Raw genomic sequence first — 12,347 nt, 5'->3', positions numbered from 1 at the left:
CTCCAAAAATCTTGCTCAAAAATGGGTATTTTTTATAATAATGATGCCATATAAAATTTATTTCCTTATATTCATTTCATTTTCGGAACATCACTTTGAGTAACATACAATGCGGAAAATCAAAAATACCATTACCTAAAAATGGAAAGTATTTGTACGAAATACAAGGTGGAAGAAATATTCGCCCAAACTGAAATTACACAAAAGGCTGAGACATCCAACACATCAAAAAGTACCCTACACAGATCTAAGTCGCAAGGGCTTGTGTAGGTGTACTGATCTCCCTCAATCCTCCATGCCCCCTGATGGGACATCGAGAAGCAGTAACTCTGAATCCTCGTAGAACAATCCATCTGAACAAAACGCGATCCGAAGACAAACAGATAAAAGAGAGAGTAAGACATCTAATGAATATTATTCATTGACAGCATGGAATTACACGAAATATCACATCCAAACAGACACACATAATAAACACAATATATACATCACATATAAAAATGCACAATGATGAATGATGTTATAATCTCATATTATGAGGATCAAAGTCCACAAACTCAATGTATGAATATTATGTTTGTTTCATCCATCCTTTCACCAATAACCTCCCAATAAACTATTCAGAAATAACCAAGAGTACAGGTCCCATAACAAGCTGATTTGAACGCACCAAAATTATTCCTCGCAAGGATATATGATCAATCTATTCCGAAGAACTGTCCATTTCAGGATGGTGTCTTATCAAACACTTTTTGGGCATCCCTCTCATTGATCATGATTGCAAAGAGGGATTGTCAGAGATCGTCTCGTTTGCACTGTCTGTCCGATCCAACAAAATACCTCATCTAGGAATACAAGGGACTCGTCTCACTTAGACTCACCATCAAGACTTTGCTGACGAAACACCGCCACCGTCATCCCTCTCAACATCTCGGGGCTCGTTCTTCTCCCGTAAATTTCCTCTCCACTACTTCATTATCCATAATGAGTATGCATACTAACCGAGGTTGGTCGATTATTTTAATCATTATTTTATATGATCGGCCTAACCTAAGACATCTCCCAAAGGAATGTTTCATGTGGGACCCGATCTTACGTCATCACGTAAAAGAGGAATAACATCCTTACCACTATGAACCATCGATGAATATCTTGGACGACCACATGGGCAAGCCTCTTACACTCAGACGACCTTGCTACATGGTATCATATAATCCTTTTTGGGCATTGCCCTAATCACGACATCACAATCGGAAACCTTGCCCTAAATAGGCGCAAGAACAAAGGTACTTGTATAAGTTTGTCGATTTTGGGCACCAAACTCAATCATCTGAGTAATAGTATTTCCCAAGTGTAAATACACTTCACACCCAAGCCTGGGAATCAGAAAATCAGAAACAATAAAAAATATTTATGTCTCTCGCTCAAGCGACGAACTCATCAAAACAGACTCAATTCTCTTCTTGATTCTCGCCCAAGTGACTATCGCTCAGGCGACAAATCCATGAAAAATTGGTCAAAATACCTGTCCGGTCCGTGCCTGAGCGAAATACGGTCGCTCGGGAGCCAAAAACGCCAAAAACGCCTAAAACAGGCCCTCTAGCCCTCGCCTTTAACAAAGCAATTCCTTACTTTTATTACTTTCAAGAATTTCATATAGTTATTTACCTTTACAACTTCTTGATGGCAAACATGTAATTAAGCTCTCGTATATATGAGAGTTATCTTTCAGACGACTTAAAAAGAAGTCATGTCTGTATGGAGCCATCTCACTCAAGCGAGGGCACATCCATTTTTGAGGCATTTGTGGCTTAAGCGAGAGCTGTCTCGCTTAAGCGAGAAAATATTCAGTTCTCTTAGTGCATATTTTAACTCAAGCGAGAGTTGTCTCACCTCGAGCTAAAACTTTCATTTTCTCTAGACACTTCTCGCTCAAGCGAGAGCTGTCTTGCTCAAGCGAGAAGAGCCTGATTATCATTTATTTACTTTTCTCAAGGAAAATATTTCTCATTTATATCACATGTTTTTAACCTTGAATTTAATAATTATCACATACATATCATTCCCATAATAATCATTCAAACATTATAATTCAAGAGTAAACATGGTATTTGCATATATAAACATAACATAAATTGGTATAAGAAATATTGATGTACTTAATCCAAACAAACAGACAATTGGTTAAGTACAAGCTTTCTTAATACCCAAGGCAACTCCAAACTTGTGAAGGAGTTTGGAGGTCCGGATGCATATTCGGACATCACTGTGTCACAATGTTTTCTCCCTCACCTAAGCGAGGCGGGCTCACCCGGACGAGGTGGTCCAGTTACCAGGACCATTTTCCTCGCCCTTTTGGGCTACCGGATCGAAACTCTCTGTTGTTTTCGATCGCAATGCATTTTAATTTCTTGAGTGGTGTTCCTTCATGGATAGCCACCAAATACTTGATATTTTAAGTTATCCTAATCATACAACTTAGGAAAGTATCCGTACAAAATCCAGGCACGCAAAATAATTGATTAAGTGCGGGTTTTCTTAATACACAAATATAACTCCAAACTTATGTTTTCTCCCTCACCTGAGTGTGTCGGGTCGCTAGGTTCTCTGTTTGTTGGTGAGCTTACTTGATTCGATATCCTCTCTAAATCTTCATTACGCCAAAATAACATTAATTAGTTAACTGACGATAATAATTATACTTACGAAATAACTTTTTACGCGAAGATAAAACACGTTAATTAGTTAACTGACGATAATTATTATACTTATGAAATAACTTTTTACGCGAAGATAAAACTTCGGATTTAAAATGAATTTAATTGTTTTCGTCCATCCGATTCAAGGTTGAATATCCTTGAATCATCATTTGTCTTTGAAAGTCTTAAAATCAAATAACACTCTTTAAAGTAAGATTTTCAATAAAACTTATACCGAAATTATGTCGTAATCCATGGATATACACTAGTCTTTCCTTATACAGATTTTTTCTAGACATGTATTCTCACTTCATTCCATTTTTTCGATAGTTCATAAATCTTATTTTTTGTAAGTAAAACATTTTTACTAAAACTAACCTTTTAAAATAAAATCGTTAAGCCAGACTTATCATTTTTAAAGTAAGTCAATTTAAACAAAATCAATACTTTTTAATTAAATCTTACCATTTTAAAGTAGGTTCACTTAACTAAGATTCAAGATTTTTAAATCATTTTACCATCTAAGACTTCATAACACTTTAAGTTTATAAAGTCAAGACTTTTAGGTAAATCTGATTATTTCAAGTATACTATTCAAATAAATTTTCATGAATATCTTAACACCTCCTATTACACCTCCTAATTTTTTAGGAAAAAACCTCAAGGGTTAGTAAGTGTTATTTTCATAGTCATGAAAAAGAATGACTCTTAATTTAATATTTTACACTAAACATCTTTTAGTTATTCTTACCACTTTAAAGTAAGTTAACTAAAATAAATACAACAAATTTTCATGAACATCTTAACACCTCATAATTTTATAGGAAAAACCTCAAGGGTTAGCAAGTGTTAATTTCATAGTCATGAAAATAAATCCTAAGGTAATACTTTCTACTACTTTAATATCCAAAACTTCATAACACTTTAAGTTTATGAAGTCAAGACTTTAATAAATCATCTTTTATCCCAAATTATTATTTTAACTTGGAAATCAAAGAGTAAAATATGCTAAACCACTTTTAAAACATAATACTTTCTAAAAATGAAACATTTTCAACAACAACTCATCAACATCATAAACTTTCAAGAATAAAATACAAACTTTTTCCTAAACACATTAAAGGTTCATTTGATGTTAAAATCACCACCTTTAAACATATTCAAATACTAACAATAATTTCTAATATTTCCAAACAAATAACTCATCTAACCTTGTCCAAATATATAGTTTTTCCATCTAAGAACAAGGAATAAATTTCAAGATTTACAAAAGTCAAAAACTACCTAAAGGTTCATATGATTTTATTATCATCCTCTTTAGTTATGCTTTCATAAAATACTTAAAAGAAAAAATATAAACTCTAATTTATGAACAACATAATAAAAGCTCATAACTTTCTATGAAGTATGAGAAGAAGAGAAAATAAAAGACTACCTTAGTTTGTATAGGAAATTTAGTGTAAAAATGAGAGAATGGAATGAGGTATTTATAGGAAAGCCTCACCCTCATCAAATCAGAAAATTTAATGCAAAGTAAGTAGAATTAGACTAGCATATGTGATGTGTCTAATGATGGTGGAGTGAGAGGATTTGTTGAGTGATTTAGGGGATTTTCTGTAAGAGAATATGTATTTTTGCTTGTTTAACAAGCAAACTTCTTACATGAAAGTGATGCGACCTTTTCGATGACACATTATCGATTAAACCATTCCCGAGTATTGTCTGCTAATACCCAGTCGTATAATAAAAATCTCCCGATTTTGGTTTACGGTTAGAATTTCGAAACACGGAATTCGGAGTGAAAAATAATTAGAAATGCGTTCTAGACAAACTTGATGTCTATCTTGACTCGAAAAAATAATTTGAAGTCAATGGTGCAATCGGAATTCGATTCCGAGTTACGGAACTCAAAACCACGTTATTGGGTCGGACTCGGGCGAATTTGAGCCCGACAGCAGCTCAAAAACTTTCCGTCACATAAAATTATGAAAATTTACCACAAAATAGTAAATCACCAAAAAAGACTAACACTTAACTACGGTTTAGTCTAATTCAATACCGATTAATTTCTAAAATTAATCGTTGTTAAAATAAATAATTAATAAAACATGCACTAAAAATTCACAGTGTTACACCCTCAAGTTGACGTTTTCTTCCCTATACACATTATATACATTTATGCATGTCTCCCACATTTGCTTCAAGTCTTCAATTAACGAAGCCAAATATATGTCTATGTCATTTCCTGATTGTTTAGGTCTAGAAATTAACATAGATAACATCACATATTTGCGCTTCATGCATGGAGAAGGATGTAGGTTGTATATCACTAATATCACAGACCATGTACTATGGGAGAAACTTTGAACGCTATGTGGATTAATTTCAATTGACAATGCAAGGTGTAGATTTCTTGATTCTTGACCAAAACTAGGATAATCGTGATCATTTTTCTCCATTGAGGAGAATCTGCAAGATGCCGAAGCTAACCATCTTTAATCCTTTATTAATCATGTCATGTCAACTTCTTTGCATCTTTGGCATTGCTAAACATACGCTTGAATCTTGCTTTGATGGGAAAATACCATACAACCTTTTTGGGAATTGAGTCTTCCTTCTTATATCGTGATGCATTACATTTAGGACAAAACTTTAATTAATCATACTCATTAAAAAATAAGATGCAATCATTTTCACAAGTATGTATCCTAGTGTAGCCCATGTGTTTTGCATCATAGGTTCGAGAAGGGAGCACATTATCTTTCGGCAACATATCCTTCAGAAGTGCAAGTAAGTCGGTGAAACTCTTATCAATCCATCCATTAACAGATTTCAACTTATACAACCTTGACACCGCTGTCAATCTTATGAATTTAGTATAACCATCATATAATGGTTTCTCAACATCACTTATCAATCACTGTTACATCTCAAGACAATTCTGAAGATCCTCTTCGACAATGTTTGTCATTTCCTCGAAATGATTGTCTTCATATGCATTTGTGTAGTTGTCTTTCCTTTGCATCTCATCATCATAATCCATAATGTCTCTCGTCTCACCATGTCTTGTCCAACATGTATAACTTTGATCAATATCGTGACACACTAAATGAACTTTTAACTCATTTGGAGTAATTCGGTTTGAGTAACAACATCTTAAGCAAGGACATACAATTCTATTAGAGTTTTTAGTATTCTCAATTGCAAACCTAATAAATGATTTCACTATTTCTTCATACTCATTCGTCAATCGATTGACACTCATCCATTTTCGATCCATTTTCTATTAAGAAAAAAATATAATGAGCATAAATCCCTAAAGCTTGGAGTTAAACTCACCAAGCAAGCAAATGCATTATTATGTAATTAAAAATGGGGGAACCCTAACTAATAATGTAAGCTAAATGAGTCAGAACTCAGAAACCTTAACTCAATACAAACTAAATGAGTGAAATCACTTTCACTCATTTATAAGGAAAATATTTATAACTCAATACAAACTAAATATAATGTAATTAAAAAGGCAAATAACTATATGAAAAACTCACTTTCAATTTGATGTTGAATGTGTGAATGATGATTTTGAGGTTAAACGAGTGAAGGATTTTCGAAATCGGTATTGAATGATTTTCGTGTAAAATGAGTGAGAGTAAATGTGTTTCACTGTTGAGTAAATGAGTGTAGGGATTACTGATGAATGTGTGAGAATGCGAGAACATTTTAATTTTTTTAGAGTCTTATAGTATCTTCAACAGCGTATAATGACAATGACGATGTCAATGATACCAAATCAACAACTCATAGTGAAGATGGCGCTATCAATGATACCTAATCAACAACGCAACCTTTAGGAAATGTTGTGGAAGAATTCCCCATTCAAATATAAATAAGGTTAGTGTTCCACAACGCAATCTTAAGGAAACGTTGTGTAAGATATAATATTTTTTTACTAATTCATTTTTTTTGAAGAAATTCAAATTAGTAATTACATTATGACATTCGATTAATGACAATTAATTAAATATATAGAACAATTAATAATGGCAATAAATAACATTCAAACAATTAATCGATTAAGCATTGTGTTAAGCGATTAAATGTAGAGGAAATAATTTTGTTGATCATATCGACAGCGCTTCTTATCAAATGCGTTGTTGTATAGCTAAAAATAATAAATGAGAGATAAGTATTCTACAGCGCTTTTTGGTGAATGCGTTGTTGAATGCAATGTTATCAAAAACGATGTTTGGTGAATGCGCTGTTGAATGCAATGTAATCAATAGCGTATTGTTAAAAAAACTATTGTATGGTTATAACGACAGCGCATTAACAAAAAAAAACGTTATCGAATATCATTATTCCTAATTCTACACAGTTACACACACAACAGAAAATAACATGAATGCATACAGAAATAGAACAAAACAACAAAATGAATATATGAACACAATTGATTTTATATATTGAACATTAATTACACTGTAATGTTTACATTGAATTGAATTCCCTACATTTGTGCTAAAATCTGTGCTACATTAATTACATAGACCAAATCATGTACATTACATTGAATTCCCTAAACTACAATCAATTTGTGCAAAACTAATCTACTATACATTTAGCTATAATTTGTCAACAGAAAAAAGTACAAAGTTTGACCATTATTCTCTAATCTGGTTGACTTCGTCATCTGTATATGATTTGTCATCATTGTTGATTGCATTAGTTTGTCATTGTTGAATGATCTCCTTCATGAATTTCAGCACCTAATAGCCACAATCTACCTCATTTGTTTGGTAAGGGATCTACAATTAAAATGAAGTAAATATATAAGTATAACATTAGTTGGTCATTACACATATAATTACTAAACAAAAAATGAAAGTGAAAGTGTAACTAAAAGTTTAAACGATTAGTCTACTTACCTAGAAAACATCTCTTTCATAGCAGGGTGGTTGTTCATATCACCATGTGCCAATGAGTCAAAGTAATATATTTCTTCATTGACCCGATTGATGGCAACCAAAACTCAATGATGCCTAACAAAACATATGTACATGGTTAGGAAATGTTAAGCACAACAAACATACTAAAAAAAATATAAAAGACAATTAAAAAATGTTCACCCGATATTAAAAGGTGCAAGAAATAAATATGCATCTTCTTTATGATAGAGGAGATTATCTGTAATTCGTTCTGTTTTTTCCCCAATCTCATTTTTGTCACCCGACACCAAAGTGGTAAGGTGTGGGGATATGAACATCACCTTTTCCTTATTTACCTTAATATAATTTTCATATAAGTACCTAATACATATAATACAAATGTTAGTTAATTATAACACACTGTCATGCAAAAGTGAGAACTTAAGAAAACATAATTTACCTCATATATATACGTACAGTAGTTGCACATATGCAATCACGTTTATATACATCCCGAACTTCACTGATGTCAACGTATTCATCAATGTATCCCCGAAGACTTCCTTGGGAATAGATATAATTATCATATCATCTCCAAACTTCTGTACATGCTCCAACAGCTGAGTAAAGTAGTTGGTAGTCTTCTTAGAGCTCACATCCCCAATAGATGGCTTTGAGATCTAATCCCCGAAGATGACTTAGACTTTTGGGTGCTACAGGGGGTGGAATGTACATTTTCCTAAAATATTCAATAAAAAACATATCAATTATAGATCAATATATATAATATGAGTGAACATAAGGTGAAAAGTCATATCTTATGAGGAATTACTTGAACAAGGTCTACTGGCCAAGCCACAAAAGTGCTTATAGCCCCTCCAACTATGAAGATATCGTCTTCGAGAGGAATTGGCAGCAACACATTATCGTCAATTGCAATGTCAATCGAGACCTTCACATGATGGTTGGGATATATGCATTATGCAACATAGCATCGACTGACTTGTGCACTTTCCCAACACCCACTACTCGACTAGTTGGGGTATCGAGGAAAAGTTTGCAAGAACTGGGTCCCTATACGTAAGTTAAAACATATAATTAGTTAACGACTAAATTAAAATAAGTTAACTAAATTACCTCGGGAATGGGAATCGGAATGGAAATGTTGTAAGGTGTAGGTGTACAACTCTCATTGATGGTTGAAGGAACAATGTCAGCATTACTAGTTAGTCGTTGTCACTCAACTTCCTTCGCCTTCATTGATTGCTCAAATTCGTTGAACCATTGCATGAGGTCGTCTAGTTGATTTTGAACCTGTCTCATTTGGGCTTTGGTTGCACGCTTTGGATGGGGTACACATGTTCGTTAGCTAACCTCAAATCATGCACCTCGGATACGGTCAGGATAGATAGAAAGTCCTAATGTCTTGTCAAGTATTATGCGACTATCCAGGTTTGCCTCATTTTCTTTTAGGGCAACCTGACAAATCAAGAAAAAACATCATGTTAATTAATCACATTTTGATAAATAAAGTATGGAAATTAAGTATAATTAAAAGATGAGCACTTACAACACGTCTTGCTGCTTCTTGAACTTCCTCATTGTCGATGATACCATCCGTGTTCTTACGGACACCCACCCATAGAACATCGAGTTCTACTCTATGTGGAGTCATAAGTGTATCGCTTTTTTCTCCAACTAACAAAACATAACTAATAATGATATAATTAGATATATATGCATACAAAACATAACCAATAAAGTACTTACAAATTAACAATACTTACAATTTTTTCCTCGATTTCTCTATATCCCGCTCGAGAAGCTCAGTATGGATATAAAGGCTTGGATGCCCTCTTGCGGTTTTCATTATTTAATTTCTAAAACAATAAATAACATTAATATCAACAATCATATACAAAAGTATATATACACAAGTCAATACAAAGAATACGATTTTATCAAGAAAGACACGTCTTGTGTGCGTAGGGTGACAAAAGTCTTACAATCCTCTTCATCAACGATATTTGCATATTTAGTTGGAGGTTTTAGGTTGACATTGTCATCAGCATCTCTGAGTAATTTTTCGGCATCAGTTTGGAATTGTAGGAGAGCTTTCTCAGCCGATTTAAGGATATAATTTTTATGCTTCTCACCAATATCAAAAGTTGATTGAAATAAAAACACATATACATTATATATTGCATGAAAATACATGCATATACGTACATTGCATGAAAACGTAACACGTATACGTACATTGCATGAAAACACACAAACTGAAAAATAAACTTACTGTTATTTCATTCCAAGTAAGCTCCTTCATGGTATTCCCTACATCACTCTATTTCTTGAATGTTAGCTTCAGATTCTGCCTAACAACAACACCAATGTAGCTTACTAATGCATTGTCACCCTTCAAGTTTAATGGTTGGTCTTTAGAGTTCCATTGAACTTCTATCTTCACATCCTTGCTTCTTGGCCAAATAACATTCTTCATGGAAGTCATTCCACGTGGAGGTTGTTTTTAAGAAACGATTTGTTTGTCTTGTGGAGTCGGTGTATCATTGTCACCACTATGAGAACCATGATCGTCACTTTGGGAAGCCATTGATGAAGTTTTTTTAGGTTTATGAGGGTTTGTTGAGAGTATGAGAGTTTACTGAGAGTATGAGGATTTCTTTTCGATTAAGTTTCAGAGCGTAGAGGAAACGATTAATATTTAAATTGTATTACCAATTTAAGAGCGCATATTAACAGTAGTGATGTTGAATAGATATCTTCAACAACACATACTACAAGTAGCATTGTTGTATTGACATCTTCAACAATGCATATTAAGGATTGCGTTGTTATTGTGTATTCAGTTGTGTACTACTTATTTTCATTAACACATCTTCAACAACGCTACCAATACGTAGCGATGTTGAATAGAATCTAATTGACAACGCTATATTAATTATGTGCTATTAAACTGAACTTATTTTTCAATTTAACAGTGTGATTGTAGTTATGCGCTGTTAAATTAACATTTTATATAACTGAAAAATATTTATATAACTGAAAAATATTTATATAACATGAATTAAAGTTATTTAAGATGAAGTTGTCATGAAGTAGATTATTATATAATTAGTTTACTAATACGAAACTGGAAAAATATTAAACATTACATTTTATTAATTTGTTTTTGTATTTATTAATTATTGTTAATTTGTTTATTGTATTTAATTTATTAATAATGAACAGCAAAAGTATTAAAGAAAATAATCATCCAAATAATTAAAAAAATAGAACAATTCTTGTATAAGAGCCACTTTCCTTCTGAAATTTGGGTCCGCTTTGAAAATCGAAAGAGCTCAATGAATTAAACTCAATACTTTACAAATTAACCTGGGTTCTTTTGCAATATTTCTTTCTTCGACTCCTCTACACAAATCTTGTATAACAATATAACAGTTCATTGATTTCCTTTTAAAATCTGGGTCCTTTTGCCATGAAGGAAATCAATGAACTTAATGAATTGCTGCAGATGATGAAGAAAAATAATTTATTGATCATTTTCCTTTTATTTCCTTTCAATTGAAAGAGATCAATGAACTAAATTTTCATCTCATGTAAATCTTGTATGACAACCACTTTGCTTCTGAAATCTGGGTCCTTTTGAAAAATCAAAAGTTATTAAAGATCCCATTGACATGATTCTAAAACATAAACACAATTTTTTCATCGTCTCCTTTATACAAATTTGGGTCATTTTTCTTTTTATCACTCTCTGCAATATTGCTCTTTTTTTTACTACTTTGTGTTTTCTTCCTCCTATCTTCATGAACATACTCTTATAGAAACACATACTCTTACTGATGAAATGGAACATTGAGTGAACCATAATATTTATAGATGAGCGATCATTAATATTTTAATAAACGAAGAGACACATAACGTACCACTCAACCATTAATATTTCAATAACCAAGAAATGCATAACCACTCAACTATTAATATTTCACCAAATGAAGAGACACATATAACTGTTACCATCAATATCTCGAACGTTTAAAAAGTCGTAAAACATCATCAACGCATAATTAAGAAAGTGTGGTTACTAAGTTATCTTCAACAACACTTCCTTAATTATGCGTTGTTGCATGTATTAACATCAACAACGCTTTCTATTAAATGCGTTGTTAAACAAAAATCATTCAAGTCAGCGCTAACGTTACTGATGTTCAACAGCGTTTTGTCAAGAATGCGTTGTTGAAGTTACTCAAATTGACAGCACCTGTTTTATTATGCGTTGTCGATGTTCTGCCGCCTCATTTTCAACAGTGTCGTTCAAAATTGCGTTGTTGAATGACCGATATTTATTACAATATTTGGCGTAGTGTATCCTACCAAATAAGGGCTAAGTGAAAGTATTGATAATGAAAGATTATAGAAAGTAGGAGATATTAGTTGACTCAAATAACTTTGCATATAAGACATGATTCTTAAGGTGAGACTTACCTAAAACTCACTTAAAACTGATGATGGCAAAATGGATAATGTTTGTGGGCCTACCCATATAGACATCACTTTTTGTGGGAGGGCATATGAATTTAACACACTTTCCTTCACTCTCATACCATGAACATTTTTTTTTTGGAAAATTAGGGTGAATGATGAGTATAATGTAAGGGGGAAAATGTTTCGAATAAATTATGATATATTGTGATTTAATTTT

Source organism: Lupinus angustifolius, chromosome LG10 (genome assembly GCF_001865875.1).
Source record: "Lupinus angustifolius cultivar Tanjil chromosome LG10, LupAngTanjil_v1.0, whole genome shotgun sequence".
Lineage (NCBI taxonomy): Eukaryota > Viridiplantae > Streptophyta > Magnoliopsida > Fabales > Fabaceae > Lupinus > Lupinus angustifolius.
The sequence above is the reverse complement of the archived record's forward strand: the minus strand, read 5'-3'. Positions refer to the sequence as shown.